Below are 20,725 nucleotides of genomic sequence, written 5' to 3'. Positions count from 1 at the left end.
AGTCTCATCCTCTGTGTTACAAAAAATGAAAGGTGCTAAAATTCACATGGAACAGCTGATCTTTTTATTGCTGATGTGCCAAGCTTTGGAATGCATGAGTGTGGGTTGCCAGTCAGTTAGAATAATAATACTTTGGACTTCTTTAGTGCCTTTCGCCAGAGCATCACTTTCCCCCGAGCATCTATTCCTGCTTAACTCCACGTGTGGATGCTCTTGTTCCAGAACAAGGGTACCTTATTCCCACTCCACCACCTCCCAAGGAGCCTTGCTGCCTTTTCAGCTCTGGTTTGTAGCCCAACGTTCACGCTCTGCTCCTCCTTTCTACTACAGCTGCAAACTACTTCCCAAGCTCAACTAAGGGGCAACCCTTTATCAGACAGCAGTGCTTCATGGGCTTTGGCGTACACAAAGACCCAGGGTCTAATGACCTAGATATTGTATCCATAGCCATTACATGCTGAAGTGCACAGCTAGTAACAATAATTTCTCACACTCGCATTGGTGTGGTGACCCAATACTCATTAGAGTCAATGTGAGCCTTTCCGATGATTTCGGCAGGCTTTGGATCAGTCCCCATGTGCAGCGTACCATCAGTTATATAACTATGTCCAGTCTAAAAAACAACAAGGAGTCTGGTAGTGCCTTAAAGAATCATAGAATCATAGAATATCAGGGTTTCACCACCCTCCTAGTGAAAAAGTTTTTCCTAATATCCAACCTGAACCTCCCGCACTGCAACTTGAGACCATTACTCCTTGTCCTGTCCTCTTCCACCACTGAGAATAGTCTAGAACCATCCTCTCTGGAACTACCTCTCAGGTAGTTGAAAGCAGCTATCAAATCCCCCCTCATTCTTCTCTTCTGCAGACTAAACAATCCCAGTTCCCTCAGCCTCTCCTCATAACTCATGTGTTCCAGACTCCTAATCATTTTTGTTGCCCTTCGCTGGACTCTCTCCAATTTATCCACATCCTTCTTGTAGTGTGGGGCCCAAAACTGGACACAGTACTCCAGATGAGGCCTCACCAATGTCGAATAGAGGGGGACGATCACGTCCCTCGATCTGCTCGCCATGCCCCTACTTATACATCCCAAAATGCCATTGGCCTTCTTGGCAACAAGGGCACACTGCTGGCTCATATCCAGCTTCTCGTCCACTGTCACCCCTAGGTCCTTTTCCGCAGAACTGCTGCCTAGCCATTCGGTCCCTAGTCTGTAGCTGTGCATTGGGTTCTTCCGTCCTAAGTGCAGGACCCTGCACTTATCCTTATTGAACCTCATTTATTTGGGCATAAGCTTTCTTGGGCTAGAACCCACTTCATCAGATGCATGGAGTGAAAATTACAGATGCAGGCATTATTATACTGACACATGAAGAGAAGGGAGTTACCTCACAAGTGGAGAACTAGTGCTGACAGGGCCAATTCGATCAGGGTAGATGTAGTCCACTCCCAATAATAGATGAGGAGGTGTCAATTCCAGGAGAGGCAAAGCTGCTTTTGTAATGTCCAGTCTATTGCCCAGCTGATTAAAAGATTAATGTCTAGGAAAGAAACTCCCCTACTTAGACTTTCATTAGCCACTGGGCACATCTCTTCAGATCCAAAAAAGCCTCTTCTGAGGGACACTATCTGTGTACTTTTAAGTCAGAAAGGTAATGGAGTTAAATTATCAGTGGCTATTTAAATACAGACAAGATCTAAGCCATTTCTGAATTGCAAGTTAGTCTCCTGTGGAAATGACTTTTTCTGCCCTGAATCCCTCATTTTTTATTATGCTACATTGCCCTCGGGGCTTTTGCAGTCCCACACCACTTGACCTATTGACTCTGTTATCTCCATCTCAGAACAAACAAGAACCATTTTATTCCCACCAGCAAACTGTCATTCACATCAGCAGCTTCTGCTGGAAGTTCTCGGGTTGTTTTTCTGTGACTGCTTTCCTGCCCCAGTGGGAGCTGTGCCTCCCGTGAGGTGGGAAATATAGACATAATAAATCTATTCTTCTTAATGCTTTCAAACTGCTGCTTTTCCTTAAAGTGGCAGGGCAGATTTATGGCAAAGTTGTTCCAAATGGATTTATTTTCTTCTCTTCCCAGATACCTTTCAGTCAGTCATAGAGATAAATGGGAAGGCACAAGTGAATGCAACATCAGATAACAGACTGATTGGTCAGTTGCAGTAACGACAATTAAGATAACTCCTAAGTAACATCTTGCTTTAGTCCCTTCCTCTAAAGTTGGCTGGTGAGAGGGAAATAATTGTACACACCGGTTCCAACGTTAGTCAGAAAGCAAATCTTCTAGCACTGGCTCATTTAATCAATCCCAAATGGATTTACAGTATGTTAATTGCCCTCCCAGCTCAATAAACAACTCATTTTCAGGTTAGATGTGCAGTTTTGCAGTAGGAGTGTTGGAAAATCATCAGCTAACCCAACTGAATGACTGAACTAAGGGTCTCAGGGTATGTCTTCTCTGAAAAGTTAGCTCAGGCTCTTTCCAGACTGTCCCCCTTATGTCCACTCACAATGTCTCACCTGAGTTCATTGGTGCTTTCAGCCAGGGTTGCTGGCCTGTGTGGGGTTATAGGCTAGAACTCGGGTGCTGCTTTTACTCGGGCTGGTAACCCACCCGCTTTGCAGTGAAGATGCATGAAAATTATTCGAGTGCTGATTGTCCTCCAGTGCTGTCCCACAATTCTCCCTGTGTGCCTAGAAGGACAGACAGGTTCTCCCACAATTCACTGGGAAAGAAGAATAGAGCAGTTCGGCTTATGGCAGCACAAAGCTCTGTGGGATATGCCCCCCAAAATCCTAGCACCACACAAGGGTGAGCAAAGTACCAGTGAGGACATAGTAACTCGAGTAGGGCTTTGCAGTATGGCTGCTTACACCCAGGCTAGGCTATCCCAGGTGCTCAGACCCAGGTTCACTCTGCAGTGAAGACATTAGTGACGTTGGGGCTTGAATGGTGAGTCATGAGCGTGCATCCAGTCCTCAAGTGTCTAAATGCACTGGGCCAGATCCTCAACTGCAGTAAACTGGTGTAGCTCCGCTGAAGGAGCTGACTAGTTTTGCTTGTTAATTTCCTCATATTGGGCTGCAATATAATGCATCATGGTTGACACAACCTGACATCACAGTCGCAGTGCATCACCTTGGTTTAAGCCTTTGAGTGAAAAGGCCCCTATGGCTTCAGCTGGGTTTCTGGATGTAGCCCAAATACAGGCAGTGACTGGATAGGGACAGTTTTGTTGGACCGGCCAAATTTCATTCCACTTTTAACCAAGGTATAGGGATCGATGGCATTGGAATACAAGCCTTCTGTGCACTGAGCTCCCATTGAACTCCACACACAGTGTGCTTCTAGGAGCAGACCAATAAAATGCAGGGAGCAATCCTGCATGGGCATGGGATGGACTAAAGGGGTCAAATATGGAGGAAGGATGGTCTTGTTGTTGAGGCAAAGGACCAGAAGTCGGGACATCTGGCTCTGCCACAAACTCCCCATGTGAGCTTGGGAAGATTATGAAATCTCTCTTTGCCTCAGTTTGGCCATTTCTGCAATGGGGATAATGACAGTATGATGGCTGCCATCTTGTCCGACACTCTGTGCATTGAACCGGAGAGATCCAGAGCTAAAAGCGCCAGCAGGCATAGGTGGAGCTAAAGTTCGGTACGTGGGACTGTAACACCGTATTCTCTGTGGATCAGTACAGGGGAGGACTTGTAGCACACACGCACCAGGGGAGTGAGGTGCTCATATACTAAGGGGGTGAATGCCATGAAAATACCTACAGATAAATCATATTTCTACCTGTAGGGGCCCAATAATGCTCCCTTGGAAATGAATGGCAAAATTCCTATTGATTTCAAAGGGACTTGGCCCAAATATTTGTAATTCTTTGGTAGACTTTCCATATATTCTCATAGCCATATCTCCTTGTTTTCCATAACGAGGTATGAGATTCTTTTACTTTCTTTACAAAGAGTTATTCAAAAGCTGATAGACTTCCCAAATTCATCAGGCACCAACCAGACTCCCTTTAGCTGCACATAATAATATCCCCGAGCACAGGTTCCTGTTAGTGTCTTGATGCAACACTGTATGTGTGCCATGAACATGCATCAGGGATATGATTGGGTTTTGTTGCCATACAAAGTGACTTTGTCATTTAAAGGACAATTTACCGATCTCCAGGGCAGTTTTGATCAACATGCACATTTAGCACGTTAGCCTGTTCCACTTCACTGAGTATTATTTTGTTTACTAATATTTTGGCAGTCACTCAGATATCTTATCCTAGCTCTGTCTCTCTCCTCTGCAGAGTCCCAGGGTCTGTGGTTTGCATTGCTTTGTCATGGGGGCCTGGGACGGGGAAGGGGGGATCAGATTTACCCTCCACCAAGTTTTTCTTTGCTTTGCTCCATTTAGTGATGATATGAGGAGAGCACTGCATGAAGTAAATCTAGAAGACCAAATGAGGCAGGAGGTTAATGCATTTGTCTCTTCAGCGACCTGGCTTCAACCCTGGCCTGGATGGAGTTACAATAATGTCAGAGTCCACCAGGGCTGATCCTTGGTTGTTTTAGTAGGAGCTCTGTCTTGAGCCTCTCACAGATGTTAGAATGATCGTAAACAGATCAGCAGCTCACGGATCCACCAAATCCAGTATCTCACCCCTGGCATGGGACAGTGCTTCAGAGGAAGGTGAAAAAACCCAAATTGCACCCGGCCAATTGTGCAAAGCTCTACGTTATTATAATTATTTGTACTTCTGCAACACCCAAGGGCCCCACTGTCCTGGGTACCTCACATTTAGGCAAACACGATCTCTCTCCACAAGGGCTCACCAACTAAGAAAAGACACAACAAGGTCCATAGGAATATAGGAGGGAAAGGTTGAGGGCAGAGAATGAAGGAAGAGGTGGTAAAAATAGGCAGTTGCATAAGCTAACCAAGTACACAGAACTTGATGCTGAGGGGGCAGCATGAGAGAAGGCAGCAAGCCCTGTGAGGGGGAAAGGCAATGAACTAGGTTCCCAGGTATCAAAGTCAGACTGACTGGTCTACAGGCTGTGGTCTTTGGCCACACAGGGCAGGGCAAGAGGCAATGGGTTCAAGCTACAGCATAGCAGATTGAGATTAAATCCTAGGAAAAACTTCCTAACTGTAAGAAGAGTAGGACAATGGAACAGAGTGCCTAGGGAGGTTGTGGAAGCTCCTTCCATGGAGGTTTTCAAAAGAAGGCTGGATAGCCGTCTGCCTTGGATGGTTTAGACACAACAAATCCTGGATCTTGGCAGGGGGTTAGACTAGCTGACTCTTGTGGTCCCTTCTAACCCTATGGTTCTAAGGGACAGTCAGAAGAAAGGATGGGGGGAGTAGGGGAAATGAGTGCAGAGATATAGGTAGGGCAAACAGGTGACAAGGAGGAGCTTGGGTCTGCTCCAGTAAAGCACAGCAAGTCAATGGAGGATTCAAGCAGGAGGCTGGAGGCAACAAGGGAGTAGCATATGGGGAGCGGCAGATGAATTTAGCAGTGACTTTTGGGACAGACCCGAGTGGGGATAGGTGAGAGGAACGTCTATAGTTCCTCAGCCTGAGCTCCAGCTCCTATAAGACATTATCCTGTCATATCCACCACTTAGCAGAGGGGTGTGCATCTGTGTGACTATCTTCCCTAGTCTTTAGCACAAGGCACTTTTCCCTCTAACACTCACCAGATCCCAGGCTTTAGAGGAAAGGTGCCTGCCAGGAATTCTGAAATAAGTATTCCGCCTGTGCTCAGATGCCTTGGCACCGTTCCCATCACAACTGCCAAGATGTCCGGACCTGAAACGAGCAACACAGCGTCTTTAATAATTCACCAGAGGATGCTTTTTAAACGTTGTGGTTTATATTCATGCCCACTCCATTTCCCATCCCTCGCTCCCATCCTTCTTCCTCCCCTTTTCTTGCAGGTGGTCTAGTTCATTTCAGTTTCAAGCTGCTGCCTTCAGCTTTGGGTCAGGAAAGTTCTGTGTCCCACCCTATTCACTTCATGTTTCCAAAATCCTTGACATTTCCTTTCCCCCTTAAAAAAAAAAAAATCCCCACTCCCAAGCTGAGACATTTCCTCGAGTCTGTATAAAATCTGGCCTCACTTATACCTGTGAAAACAGTTGGCTCCCCGGCAGGAAATGGCTTGCTTCAGCACATGAAATTTTTAAACACGTCAGTTGTTTTTTGTTTTTCGTGGTGAGAATATGACAAAAGTCTGCCCGCTTTCTGAAAGGGGTGGCTAATTCCCATTTGCGAGCTCCGGATGCATGGTGTGCGGGTGTAGAGGATGGGCTCAGTGGTGCCTCTCTGGAAGGCGACCAACCATTATTCTTTGAATTACGCTAGCACCTAGCAGCTGCAAACAAGATCAGGACTTCTTTGTGCTAGTTGCTGTACACACACCTAGTAAGAGACAGTCCCTGCCTTAAAGAACTTACAGTGTAAATAGACAAGACGGACACGGGGTGGAGAAAGGAATACAATGATCCCTATTTAACTGCTGGGAAACGGAAACACAGAGCAATTGAGTGACTTGTCCAGGTCACACAGAGAGTTTGAGGCATCACGTGGAATTGATCCCAGATCCCCACACCAGAGCCAAACGTCCCCTCACACCATCTTTCCACTATGCACTAGAGAAGAGGAGAAGGTGCAAGTGATGCCCAAGGGCCTTATAACTTTGTGTGGCTTTGAAGCTGATGGGAGCATGGTGAGGGGCAGAACTTGCTGTATCTTGGAAAAGATATAACGAGTGCTCCTTCAGTGCTGCTTTGGGGGAGGGGAGGTGTGGGGTGTGCTTCCCCAAGACAACACCACTGTTAGCAGCCATAATCTTCCCACTCCAGAGACCCACAGAGGCACAGCCATTGGCTGGGAAGTCCTCCTTGAACAGTGGTTATCAAGCTCTGGTCTATGGAGCTTGCAACCTAAATAGACAAGAGTGAGAAAGGGCAGGGGGAAGGGTGTATTTAGCATAATTAATGGTGGTCCAAAGACTGTAGGACTCCTAGAACCAAGTAATGGGAAAACAGGGGGATTGGGTGTGTGAGAGGATCCTTCCCATACACAGTGATCTGCAGAACGAAAAGGATGGTGCAGCCCCATCTTAGATAATGGTCATGCCGTATGTCCACGGACAGATCTTAATATCATGAGAGTTCATAATATACTCACTATATCTATCTCTCTGGTATGAAAGGTACTATATATGGATTTGGGCCAAATCCTCAGCTGATGTCAAATTGGTTAAACCTGCTATTCCAGTATTGAATTTTACTCCGATTTACACCAATTGAGGATCATGCCCTACTTGATTGATTGATTGATATATAATGGCGGTTAGGTGATTGTTAAGTTTAGACTCAACGTTTTGCATAAAACAGCAATTTTTTTTGAATTAAGAATACAGTATATCATCCCGAAACTCCCCGCAACTTCAAAACACAGGACCTCAAAAACAAAGAAATGAGACGTTAAGCCACCTAACGCTATACATCTCCTACTTCTCTACCTATAAACACGCACTGCACAGCCATTGCATGCCAGAGACCTCACATCACCGTCTTAACACTGCTCCCATGGAGAGGCTGGAAGGAAGGGGTTGACTGGTAGAAGGAGGTGCTAAAAGTCTGTCATCTCCATGGGTACAGAGTTGAGGTTGCGGTGCTTTGTCTGTGATGTGTGGTGGTTCTGTTAGGGGTGAATTCTGTATCTCTGGGTGGAGGACTAGTGGATGTGCACTGATAGTTGGCTTAACTTTTCATTTCCTTCTGTGGTTGGCAGTGGGTATAGTATGTGCAGGCCAACCTTGACTGATACACAGTGCAATGTTTTTGATGGATGGAGGATTTGCAAAAGTGGCCAGTGATTTTAGTTACCCAACCTGAGACCCCTTACTGGGTCTTATTTCCAGAAAATGAGTGTTCAATGTTTTCTGGAGAAAACAATTATAATATATATCTCCTCCTAATATTTGTGTGGCTGGTAGTCTGAAAAAATACTAGTGTTTAACAGTTAAAAAAAACTGAGACTGGGCTTTGCTATCTCTTGGGCCCCCACAAAACGCTAACTGGTGAGACCTCCAATAGTGACCTCTTGTGACTTCCCTCATTTCTCCACCATTTCGCCTCCCATGTTTATGAAGCAGACAGCTCAGTTATTCTTGTTTGCCATTCAGTTACATAACAGAGCTGTGACCACGGCTCTCACAGCTGCTGGTTCCTGGTCAGCTTTGCAGCAGTGTTAATAAGGGGAGTGTTTCAAGGCCTAGGGAGAGTGGCGAAATTATTTCTTTGGAAAGGAGGTGGCAGTTTTTTTCAGGCACATCTTCCCCATACTCACACTGCCTGTGTGTTCAAAGGGGTGTTTGAGCCAAATGCAAAAATGATTTTCTGTTTTCTCTTAAAGAGGAGCGAGGACGGGGACGGGAAACTGAATGGAATTCAGCTAGTGGATACAAGGCCAGATTGGAATTCTGTAGGGGGGACAGGGGTGAATGACAAAAGTCTTCTCGTTAGAGGAAGTGACAAATATGAGGTGGGAGCTGCAGTCTGGCACATTCCTCCATCCCCCATCTTCATTGGATGAGTCTAACTTGTGAAATTAGTTCTCCCTCTCTTCACCATGTTATGGTTGAAGGCCCTAAGGCAGTGGTTTAAAACCTTTTTTCATTTGGGGACCCCTAAAATATTTCAAATGGAGGTACGGACCCCTTTGGAAATCTTATACATAGTCTGCCGACCCCCAGGGGTCCACGGACCACAGGTTGAAAACCACTCTCCTACGGTAATGACAATCTTTCGTGGACCCCTTGGACATAGTCTGCAGATCACAAGTTGAAAGCCACTGCCCTAAGGAGAGAGCCTAACCGGGGCTTAAGGACTCCCAAGGAAATGCCAGGTTTGACACAGCCACCTTCCCCCACTCCAGCCATCTCCAGGCTTCCCATACCCATCCGTGTCGATGCTTTTCTCAGAAATAACTAACATGTATGGTCAAAGCATTGTACAGTAGAGATGGTCAAAATATGGGGAGGGGGGGTTTCCGCAGGGAAAATTTCAACTTTTCAGCAAAAAAAGAGATAACATTTTGTCTGAAAACCACACTAATGTTAATGGTGATGTTCCTATTTACACCAGGGTTGATTTTGGCCCTATGGTGAAATTACACAGAGCAGTGTTCAGATACTAAGGTTAGTGGACACTATAGAAATACCACAGATAGATTTTCTAAATCAGGAGTAACAACATGGAAGTCAATGAAATTACCCTGGACTGCAGAGGTAATAAAACTGAGATATATTAGAAAAGAATATGTCCCCCTGTGTGTTCCATTTTGGTCAGCGTGGACGAGGCAGTTGGGGTGTGTCTGATGTATTTAGTTCACCTCTGTGACTGAAGTACACTACTGCAGAAAAACCATGCAAGTGGATTATAGAGGATTCCAGCTGAGAACAGAGAGTATGATGATTACCCCTTCTATGAGCTAACAGGCCTTTCCTCCTTCATTTCTGCTTGAGATTATGCCCCCCTCTGCAGGCTTGTTCATAGGCTGCTCTACCCAAGCATTCTGTTTTTCATGGTGGGCTGAGGAGAGATTTTGGAATCCCATACAATCTGGATGTTGTCTTACATTTAGCAAATTTGCACAAAAATTGTGCAATTCTCTTTCCTGAAGAATTTTGAATGTTTTGGTTTTCATTTCTAATCAGACCAAAGACAAATGTCAAAATCTGGAAATCCTTAGCAGAACAGCATTTCCTTCCTCCACACAGCTCTATTTGACTTGTCTATGTAGACTGCAATCTACTTTCTCTTACTAGGTATCTGTACAGCAGCTAGCACAACGGGGCCCGGAGCTTGGTTGGGGCTGCAGATGTTACTGTAATACCACTAACAGTAATAATTTGAAGATGAAACTGTCAGTCACGTTGTGACAAACATGGCAATTTCCTGCTTATCCTTGGAACATCTTACTGAATTAAGTCATTAATGCAGTTGATTCTATTAAACGCAAAGATTATGTATTATTGTGGGCCCAGATTGTATGCAACTTCCCTTGGAGAGATGGGATGTGAACCTTAGGAAGTGTTATGAACTTCTAAGGACAATACTGAAGAATGGTCAAGAAAAGAATGGACTTTTGGGACAAACATTATCAGGTGGTTTGCCTGGGGAATCTTTAGAAGGAGTGAATGCAAATTCCTCATCTCTGGTAATGCAGAACTCAAGTCTTTTGAAGCTATGCCCTGTGGAGGGGACCAAAAATCTGCTGATTACCTGTTCCTGGAGTTTCAAGATCAAATTTCCAAGCTGTAGAAAGAGAGAGACTGAACACTGCATGGGGGTGCTAGTCCTGAGCTAAGGCTGTTTTGAACTGGTAACCATGGGGAAAAGCCCTTGGTGCGGGTTGAAGGACTGACTCCTACTACAGCCCTTGTTGGAGTTGGGGAGCGATCTCTGGTAAGCTTATTAGCATGCATGTAGGGTTGGGTTTTTTTATTGTTTTCAGTATGCTTTCTCAGCAATGCTTTCACCTTAAAAATAAATGTGCTTGCCTAGAAAGAGCTGTGGGGTAACTTATAACTGTGAGCAATTGTACTGTTCATTGCCTCTGGGGAGAAAGCACAGCAGGCTTGCTGAGGCAGTCCGACACACAGTGTAGGCAGAGAACTGTGCAGCCTGGAAGTACCCCTGTCGAGAGGGAGGAAGATGTGGTTCTCTACCCACCTCCATGAACCAGGAGTGGGTGCCCTCCAAGGACTGTGGAGGGACAATACAGGTGTAGTTGCCCTGAACTGTGACACATGTAAAAAGACTCAACTGACTCGTACTGGTGGTTCTGTTGCATAACATGGCAAACCCTCTTCTAGCAGCAAGAGGCTCTTTTTGTGCCCTGTGTAACACTGAAATCATAGTGCTGGGATGAAAAACAACTAGTGCTTTATCCACTAAATCTCATTCTTCCTTCCCTCTTGATTTTCTAATGCAGCAATGTTCTCGGAAGTTCTATTAATATAAAACGTATGGATTTTATTGCTATAACGTGAAAATTTGTGTGACTCAGCATTTCCCCTCAAATCATTATCCCTGAAGAAAACAAGAAATGAATCCGGCTTTGTATTCATAAGCCTTAAATAACGTAGTGGTGAAAATGAGAGTGATAAGATCAACTATATATGCTGCACGGGTATTTATGCTGATGGCTTAACTTACAGTAGACATAACTACTTAATTAAGATCCACTCTCAACACATTTTCCCTCCATCTGCTAGACAGCAATCAGTATGAGGCCTGCAGGCCTAGAGTTTTATTCTCTGTCAAGCTAAGAATCTGTCACTGCCAAGGCATTTGAGAAGTCCTGTGCTCAGTGTGAATCACAGACCTAAGGAAGAATTGTCTAGACAACACCCCACCCCCTTGCCCCGGTTTTCGAGCCACAGCTATAGTGCAAGAAGAGAGAGAGAAGCAAAAAATGACAGCAGGAGAGATGAGGCCTCAAAGCTCAGATGTGTTTGTAAACACTGGATTACCCTGGTGCCTGACTGTCATTTCTTCTAGGAGAGGAATTCACTCTCCATTGAAAGGTAACACTTCCTAGCAAGTGCTGGCTGATAAGGAGAAGGGTCCAGACTCTTACAAGAAAGTCACTAAATATTTAGACAGAGCAAGTGGTGGAGGAGTGTCTTGGTGGGCTCAGCACTGGACCTCTGATCCCTCATGTAGTTCCCACCTCCACCCCCTCCAGAAATGGGCAACTGCAGTGGTAGGACATGGGGATACAAGTGTGTCTCAGCCAGGATGGCACCAGGCCATTTAGGGCTGTATAGCTCAAAACCTACATAATAAATTGCACCTGGAAGCCCATAGGCAGCTAGTTCAAATTGTGGAGAACTCGAGTCATTTGCTCACAGTGAAGTGCTTTGGTTTGATAAGTAGGTTGCTGTAGTCTGAACTGGCTTCGGTTTATGAATGGATTTAAGGGCCAGATCCTTGTTTCTTCTCCAGCAGCTATGGCCTCCTGTGGACTTTCCCAGTATGAGGAAACCCTCTTGTGGTATAGGATCAAAATGGCTGTTCCTCCATCATCTCCCATTCTGGCTGTGGTGTAGGGGTTGGGGGAAAGAGAGCATTTGCATTTGGTCATGTCATGCAGAGCAAAGATTCAGGTAAGTTCTTATATTATCTGAACCAATTGGCCCCCAGGGCTACACTAGGAAATTACTGTCAATGGGAGCAGCTGAACTGATGGGGAAAACAGTTTAAGTACAAGTTAAACCTGGGGATCACAGTGGACGAGAAGCTGGATATGAATCAACAGTGTGCCCTTGTTGCCAAGAAGGCTAACAGGATATTGAGCTGCATTAGAAGGAGCATTGCCAGCAGATCGAGGAAAGTGATTATTCCCCTCTATTCAGCACTGGTGAGGCCACATCTGGAGTATTCCGTCCAGTTTTGGGCCCCCCACTGCAGAAAGGATGTGGACAAATTGAAGAGAGTCTAGCGGAGGGCAATGAAAATGATAGGGGGCTGGGGCACATGACTTATGAGGAGAGGCTGAGGGAACTGGGTTTATTTAGTCTGCAGAAGAGAAGAGTGAGAGGGCATTTGATAGCAGCCTTCAACTACCTGAAGAGGAGTTCCAAAGAGGATGGTGCTCAGATGTTCTCAGCAGTGGCAGATGAGAGAACAAGGAGCAATGGTCTCAAGTTGCAGTGGGGGAGGTCTAGGTTGGATATTAGGAAAAGCTATTTCACTAGGAGGGGAAGCACTGGAATGGGTTACCTAGAAAGGTGGTGGAATCTCCGACCTTAGAGGTTTTTAAGGCCCAGCTTGACAAAGCCCTGGCTGGGATGATTTAGTTGGGGTTGGTCCTGCTTTGAGGAGGGGGTTGGACTAAATGACCTCCTGAGGTCTCTTCCAACCCTAATCTTCTATAATTCTATGTAGACGGGACAAACTGTGCCCAGCACAGTTGGTCGGTTGTGTGTGATTTGATTTCACCATGTCTGGTCACGGTAAGGGTGGTAAAGGCTTGAGGAAGGGAGGTGCCAAGCGCCATCATAAAGTGTTTCGGGATAACATCCAAGGTATTACCAAGCCAGCTATTCATCACTTGGCTCGATGTGGGGTGGGGGGGTGGGTGTGAAGCGTATTTCGGGATTGATCTACGAAGAGACCCGGGTAGTGCTGAAGGTGTTCTTGGAGAACGTGATCTGCAATGCTGTCACGTACACTGAACATGCCAAGTGAAAGACTGTAACGGTTATGGATGTAGTTTATGCTCTGAAGCGCCAGGGTTATACTCTGTCTGGTTTTGGCAGCTAAACGGGTCACTAAAGTCAATAGGACCACTTGAGAAACCCTGGTTAAGCTCTGTTGGGAGTAGTTAAACCATGTTCAGTGCCACTTTACCTGCTCTCATTTGCTAACATTTAAAGATGATCAAAACCTGGGAAAACATATTGCAAAAAAAAAATGTAAATACTAATTTTGGATTAGATTTTTCATCAAAAATTTGAAATTTGGAGAATTTTGACTAGATCTCCTGACATTGTCATCTATTAGTACATTTCCTAACCAAATCTTTGAAATCCCAAATGTCTTCTTCTGCTTCTAAACTACTCAGAGTGAGATTTTTCCAGACACACCCAATTTTAGAGACCTGAATAGAATTCGGCTATTTTACTGATCGTTAGTTTATAGCCAAGTCAACTACTTTATTCTGAAGAGCTGGGAAACTACTTGACCCAGCTAAAAACCTCTTCTTAGGTGAAACCCACTGAAGACGGTTCTTTTTCCTTCTGTGAAGGAGCAGACTGCAATGTTGCTATTTTTAAAAAAAAACAACAAAAAACATTTGAAACACAGTTACAGTTACCCAAATAGCTGAAATTTAATTACATCTCCTGAGCCACAGAGTTTTTTACTGCTTAATACCTGATATTTTGAAAATCTTTGAAGTTTTCGGAGAGCTCCTTAGAGGATATATACAACATTTTAATATAAATTATCTTAATCTGTATTTTAAAGGACAACATGGTGTGGCGAATGTAATTATATATGCTTTTGATATAATTGGATAAATATCCCCAAGTTAAAGAGCCCATGATGGTAATTTAACTTTATTCAAATTTGTACTCCTCTGAAATCCATCTGACTTTAATTTCTTTGTGCATTACCCCTTAAAAAGGAATAGATCATACTTCCCTCCATATCTCCATCCATCAATCTAATCTGATCTTATCTAACCTAATTATATGCAGATAGACAGCCCCTGCAATCCAAAAACAATGAAGTTTAGGGTATTCATGATCCACACCTGGGGGAAAACTCCAATTGACTTCAGTGGGCCAGGATTTCACCCCTTCTTGTTGTAGATTGTACTAATCATATCCAAAATATACTGTACATATATTTATCATGGAAAATGCTACATTGAATTTGCATGGTTAAACACTTAAAAATCAAGTAATTCCAAAATTACATTTATATGCATATCTTTATGTGACTGAAAACCCCCTCAATGCCAACTGGCAAGTGGCCATGATGGAGGGGAGGCTGGGTCAAATATGAGTGGCACTGCAACCTCGCGCATCAGGTCAAAGGTCCCTTCCGACTCTGATATTCTATGATTCCCTCTATAATGCCACTTGCTCAAATTTGGCCCAGTCATGTCTCCGTCATGATGGAGGGGCAACTGGGCCAAATTTGAGTGGTGGGGCACTCTGAAGTGTTGCCTAGGCACAGCTTGCGTTGACCGACCTCTGCCATTTACTATGTCCTTTCCATACAAATGACTTTCATTCACTGTGTTTGGCTGGCACACACAAAGTAGTGCATACTGGGTTACAAGGTATCCACATATAAGCTAAAGTGTAAATTTAAATTGATGTACTTATAGCTGTGTCCCCCCTGTAGACACTCTCATTCTGGTATAAAAATGCCCTTTTTTGTTTTGGCTTAAATTGCTTTGAAAAGGGTTTAAACTAAATGAAAAAAGCTCCAGAATAAGTGTCTCCATGGGAAGTTATATCGGTGTAACTATATCGGTTTAACTATACTGGTGTAATTTTACTGGCATAACTGGTAAAACTTTCCTGTGTAGACAAGCCCTAAGTGTATAGAAAATAAATTTGAATTTACAGGTATGGTAGTTATGGTATTGTCTTCTGATTGGAAACTAAGTTGCTACTGGACTAGAAACCAAAGTGGGAAAAATAACTATGAAACCCCTATTTTGCAGTTGCAGGGGCTCACATCAAAACAGAGTCAGGGTTTTGAAGAAAGAGAAATCTTAAGGGATTGTTTCTGTAACACTGACTTCTCTTCTTATGACTGTCCATTATTGCTGAGCTTTGCTTTAATGCTCAGGACCTGATTCTGATCTCAAAAGGAATCATAGAATATCAGGGTTGGAAGGGACCTCAGGAGGTCATCTAGTCCAACCCTCCGCTCAAAGCAGGACCAATCCCCAATTTTTGCCCCAGATCCCTAAATGGCCCCCTCAAGGATTGAACTCACAACCCTGGGTTTAGCAGGCCAACGCTCAAACCACTGAGCTATCCCTCCCCCTAAAGTCAGTGGATTTTACCTGGGTGTAGAATTGATGTGTGGGAGACTGGGATTGGGCCTTCAGTGTTTCAACCCTTATGTAAAATATTTAGCATGAGTCAGTCCCTCCATGTGTTCTCACTCCACCAAGGCCATACACGGCAGTATACGGCATTCGGTCACAGTAAGAATGAAGGATTGGAGAAAGCCATCAGAAAGGCTGGTGAGTGTGGTGCTCTGCTATTCGCTATCCAATAAGCTGAGGGGGAAAAGCCCTGTACGCTGGTGGGTCGGGAAGGACACTCTACCTAGTATATGTCATGAGGCATTGACCATTTCATGGGTTTCGCAGGGGGGAACAGGAGTTGCCTTAGGTACGCTATGCCCAGACTACTGTCGGGCTGCACCCACATCATTCCCACTTCCCCCTTGCTCACCAGGGCTCAGTTCTCTGGGAGCCTAGAAGTTTACATTCTTTGTTGAGCCCCGTGCTCATTTCTCAGCAATATATGGACCGCTCTTTCCAGGTGCTGAGCAGACTCTAAGCACTGTTTGCCCATGAGTTGCCTCTCTGCACCTCTCCGATCAGCACCTAGAAGCCCATTGAGTTGAATTCATAAACAGCAAAACCTGGGCAGTAAATCAGGACAGGTCAACTGGTTTTGCCTAATTTCAAAACCACTCAAACATTGTGGGCTTGACTTTGTGTCCTCCAAGCCTGAGCACAAAATGGCTGCCTGTCTTAGAGGATAGTATCGTCCATAAGATTTAAAGATATAGTAGATAGGAAAACAAAGGCATAAACTGCAAAATACATCGCCAAGTCTATGTACTATAAACAGGAGGGTCACCCAGCTCTGGAGGGGATGTTCTTATGTCTCTAATAGAGAGCTCAGGCTGTCATTCTGTCAGAAAACCATGGACCAGATTCTGATCTAAGATACCCCCTATTTACACCAGTGTAACTCCACTGACTTCACAGGAGTTACTCTAGGTTTATGATGGTGGAATAGAGATTAAAATCTGATGCTATGTATTTAAAATTGAATTTCCATTAGCAAAAGAACCCCAGCCACAGTGGGTTTAAGTTACAGAGAAAAGGTTGGTGAACTCAAACTAGTTCTGTGAACCCTGTGAACCCAAAAAACAGAGATTTTCACGAACTCCAGCAGGCTCAGCCGGGCCTAGTGGAAAGCCTTCAACTTCTAGTCATCCCCTTTTAGTTACTTTTGCTTTCTTTTATTGGAGGGGAAGCACAGCTGTACAATCTCCTCCTTCTCAACATAATTGTGTTAGACATTTGGAGGCAGTCAGATTGCCATTCAAGCTGGTATATAATGAATTTACTTGACATGCACAGGTCCTTATGTCACAAAAGGTTTTCTCATTATATCTGAGCCTTCAGTTGTTTATAAAACGTCTCTAAATCCTCCCCCGTTACCTCCCTGAAATCACATATTTGGTGCTGGAAGACAACTTCTTTGTGTTTAATATTGTCCAGAAATGTCCCTATTGACAGTAACTTCACCAGGTTTTTATTTTTCAGTTTGCCAAGATTTATTAAAAATTATCATTCACAGGAGTAATCAGGGCAATGAGTTAGTACAATTTCAAACTTTCTCTCAGGCATCTAACAGCAGCCAAAAGAACAGTGTACAGTGAGTGAACAGGGCTGTAGAAAGGGACAGAGAGTGAATTGGAGAGTAAAGAAAACATTATCACTAGTCTGTTGGGCCAGTCCCCACATGGTGCAATTCAGTTTAGCTCCATTGAAGTGAATGGGGCCAGTTCCTCAGAGGGTATAGATTGGCATAGCTCTGTTGATGTCAGTGGGATCAGATCCATTGGTGTAAATTGCTGTATCTCTAGAGAGTTCAGTGACTAGCAGAACAAAGCCTCTGGAAAGCTGCCCCGCTGCGCTGCTGGGTGGTGGCGGGAGCCCCCGTGCTGTTTTAAATCACCCAGGGGTGGCAGGTGGGGCCGGGGGAAGCGCGGGGGGAGTATGTGTGTGTGTGTGGGGAGGCGGGAAACTTTGCTGGGACAGGAATATTCCTGGTGCCCGAGCACCACGGGCCCATAGAACTCGCCGCCCAAGGATATAGTGACTGCTTGGAGGCCATCTCAAGCCAGTGTACGTTAAAGTACCCTGGGCCCTGTGGTTACTCCAACTTATTCTGGGGGCTAGTTTGGTCCCTGGTTCATCCAGGACTGGGAGAAATGGAAAGGTGGCTTAGAACCATCTTTGTTTCCCTCAGCTATACGGAGCAGGAAGATCAAATCTGTTGCGCCTAACTCAGGAAGGACCAATGTCTGAGGGAGCTCCTGCTTAGGTGGCAAGCAGTTGCCTCAAACTCCCCACTCCCTGCCTAACCAAGCCATGGTCAATTTTCCCACCCTAACAATCACCAAAGAGCCCCCTCTTTTCGCATAGGACTGCTTAATTCTTAGAACTGATGTTAAGGAGGGCCAGTGATCAATCTCACTAGAAATGCCTGCTTTGAAAAGTAAACATCTTTAGCACAATAGATTTACCTGTACAACTTCCCACTAAGGCATAGAATCATAGAAATGTAGGGCTGTGAGGGACCCTCAAGAGGTCATCAAGGCCAGACCCCTGTGCCGAAGCAGGACCAAGTAAACCCAGACCCTCCCTGACAGGTGTTTGTTCTTAAAAACCTCTAATGATGGGGATTCCACAACCTCCCTTGGAAGCCTGTTCCATAAATTAATTACCCTTAGAGTTAAAAAGTTTTTCCTAATATCTAACCTAAATCTCCCTTGCTCTTGATTAAGCCCTTTACTTCTTGTCCTAGCTTCAGCAGGCATGTACAGCAATTGATCACAGTCTTCTTTATAACAGCTCTTAACATATTTGAAGACTATTATCAGGTCCCTCAGTGGACAATCTTTAATAGCTGGAGCCATAGTTTGCATATGGCAGTGCATTGGAATGATTTGGGATTGTCATTCTGCTTCCCTATAGAATTTAACAATATTTGAGTTCACCAAGGTCAAATGTTGCCCTCAGATATAAAAACCAGGGCAATTCCCATTGTACTCATTACGTGCTGAACACACATACAACACATGAAGGTAAAATACGGTCCAATAACTGGGAGTTGACAAATACTGTAACATGAATAGGAGCTTATTACTTGGAGAATTCTTGATCCGTGTGCCCTACATCCAGTACTTAGTTAATTGGTCATGTGTAGCATCAACTTAAAATATTCCTCAGTGTTGACTAAATACAATCTCAATCTTTTCTTTTTTAATCAAGGGGGAGGCTAGGCAGTTAGGATAGATAGTCACATTTCATAATAACGTACAAAATATCAAGGCAATATACTGTACTATGCAAAAACCCACACAAGAGTCATATAAAAGACCTAATTCTGTGTATGTGTTGCTCCGCATAATGGGGTACTGGCCCTTAAAGTAGTGGGAGGGGCCAGTCATCCCATTCCAAGTTTCCAGAATAACCAAAACTGGACATAAGGTGAGGAGATGAAGATGGTCCTGGGGAAATAGTTAGAGTCTGGGAGGCGGAAGATATAGGAAGAAACACAGGCTATTTTCCCTTTAAGGAACTGGGGCCAGGACCCTTGCAGAGAGGGCAGGGCAAGGCTCCCTTCTTCCCCAGTTGTCTCAGACAGGTGTTTGAGGTAATTAGATCCACCTGAGAAGATTCAAGGAGTGGTCAGGTGACTGGGGGTGTTTGACTCAAAAGAGAGGCTCCAAGCCCAGTCAGAGAGAGGGTGTGCTGAAAGAAGAGCAGTTGAAGGGGTTCCTGAGGAGAATATAGCTGAAGGCACAGTCCAAAGAATGAGGACTGTGAGACCCTAAACTTGATGGATGAGGTATGAGCTGGGAAGGCTGGGACTTAAAACCACAATCCCAAGGAGGACTGTGAACCCTAAATGTGAGGGGTAAGTGGGAAGGGGCCTTTTGGGGCTCTGAATGATATTCAATGTTTTGTCCCCAAGAGAGGGGGACTATTGTTTTGAAGACTCTTGGTGTATGTGAATTATTTTGGGGACTCAGAGGGAAACTGAGGCAGGATGCCTGCAGGGCCACCCTAGGTCACAAGGGAGTGCTGGGTTGCCATTAAAATAAAGGGAAGGGTAAACACCTTTAAATCCCTCCGGCCAGAGGAAAAACCCTTTCACCTGTAAAGGGTTAAGAAGCTAAGACAACCTTGCTGGCATCTGACCAAAATGACCAATAAGGAGACAAGATACTTTCAAAGCTGGAAGTGGGGGGGACAAAGGGATCTCTCTGTGTGTGGCTTTTGCTGGGACCAGAGCAGGAATGCAGGTCAGAACTCCTGTAAAGGGTTAATAAGCAATAGATTCTGTTTTGTTTAAATGGCTGATAAAATAAGTTGTGCTGAATGGAATGCATATTCCTGTTTTTGTGCCTTTTTGTAACTTAAGGTTTTGCATAGAGGGATTCTCTATGTTTTGAATCTGATTACCCTGTAAGGTATTTACCATCCTGATTTTACAAAGGTGATTCTTTTACTTTTTCTTCAATTAAAATTCTTCTTTTAAGAACCTGATTGCTTTTCCTTCTTCTTAAGATCCAAGAGTTTAGGTCTGTGCTCACCTATGCAAATTGGTGAGGATTTTTATCAAGCCTTCCCCAGGAAAGGAGTGTAGGGCTTGGGGGTGGCAGGGGGGGAGACGTTTCCAAGTGGACTCTTTCTCAGTTATATTTGTTAGACGCTTGGTGGTGGCAGCAATAAAGTCCAGGGACAAAAGGTAAAATAATTTGTACCTTGGAGTTTTAACCTAAGCTGGTAAAAATAAGCTTAGGGGCTTTTTCATGCAGGTCCCCACATCTGTACCCTAGAGTTCAGAGTGGGGAAGGAACCTTGACTGGGTGATTGCACTTATCTACACTCCCATATATTGTCTGCACTACAGAATTTGAGAAAACGTTCCCACTACTGCTAACAGCAGTTAAGCTGCACCAGCATTAATGAAGTTGGGAGCCCTACTGTAAATGGTTCTCCACTCCAGGAGAAATTTCATCCTATAGGGCTATTGTCAAGGCAGTTTAATTTCAAGATTTGACAACCTTGAGAGCATTCTCTCAAAACTGGCATGAAGAACAGGCCTAAACT

General features: G+C 44.6%; 1 pseudogene; it reads left to right on the top strand.

The window, feature by feature from the left end:
- Positions 1-13,048: 13,048 nt before the first annotated feature.
- Positions 13,049-13,371, top strand: LOC144274782 (histone H4-like; annotated as a pseudogene).
- Positions 13,372-20,725: the final 7,354 nt, after the last annotated feature.

Source organism: Eretmochelys imbricata, chromosome 14 (genome assembly GCF_965152235.1).
Source record: "Eretmochelys imbricata isolate rEreImb1 chromosome 14, rEreImb1.hap1, whole genome shotgun sequence".
Lineage (NCBI taxonomy): Eukaryota > Metazoa > Chordata > Testudines > Cheloniidae > Eretmochelys > Eretmochelys imbricata.
This window is presented reverse-complemented; position numbering and strand designations above follow the sequence as displayed.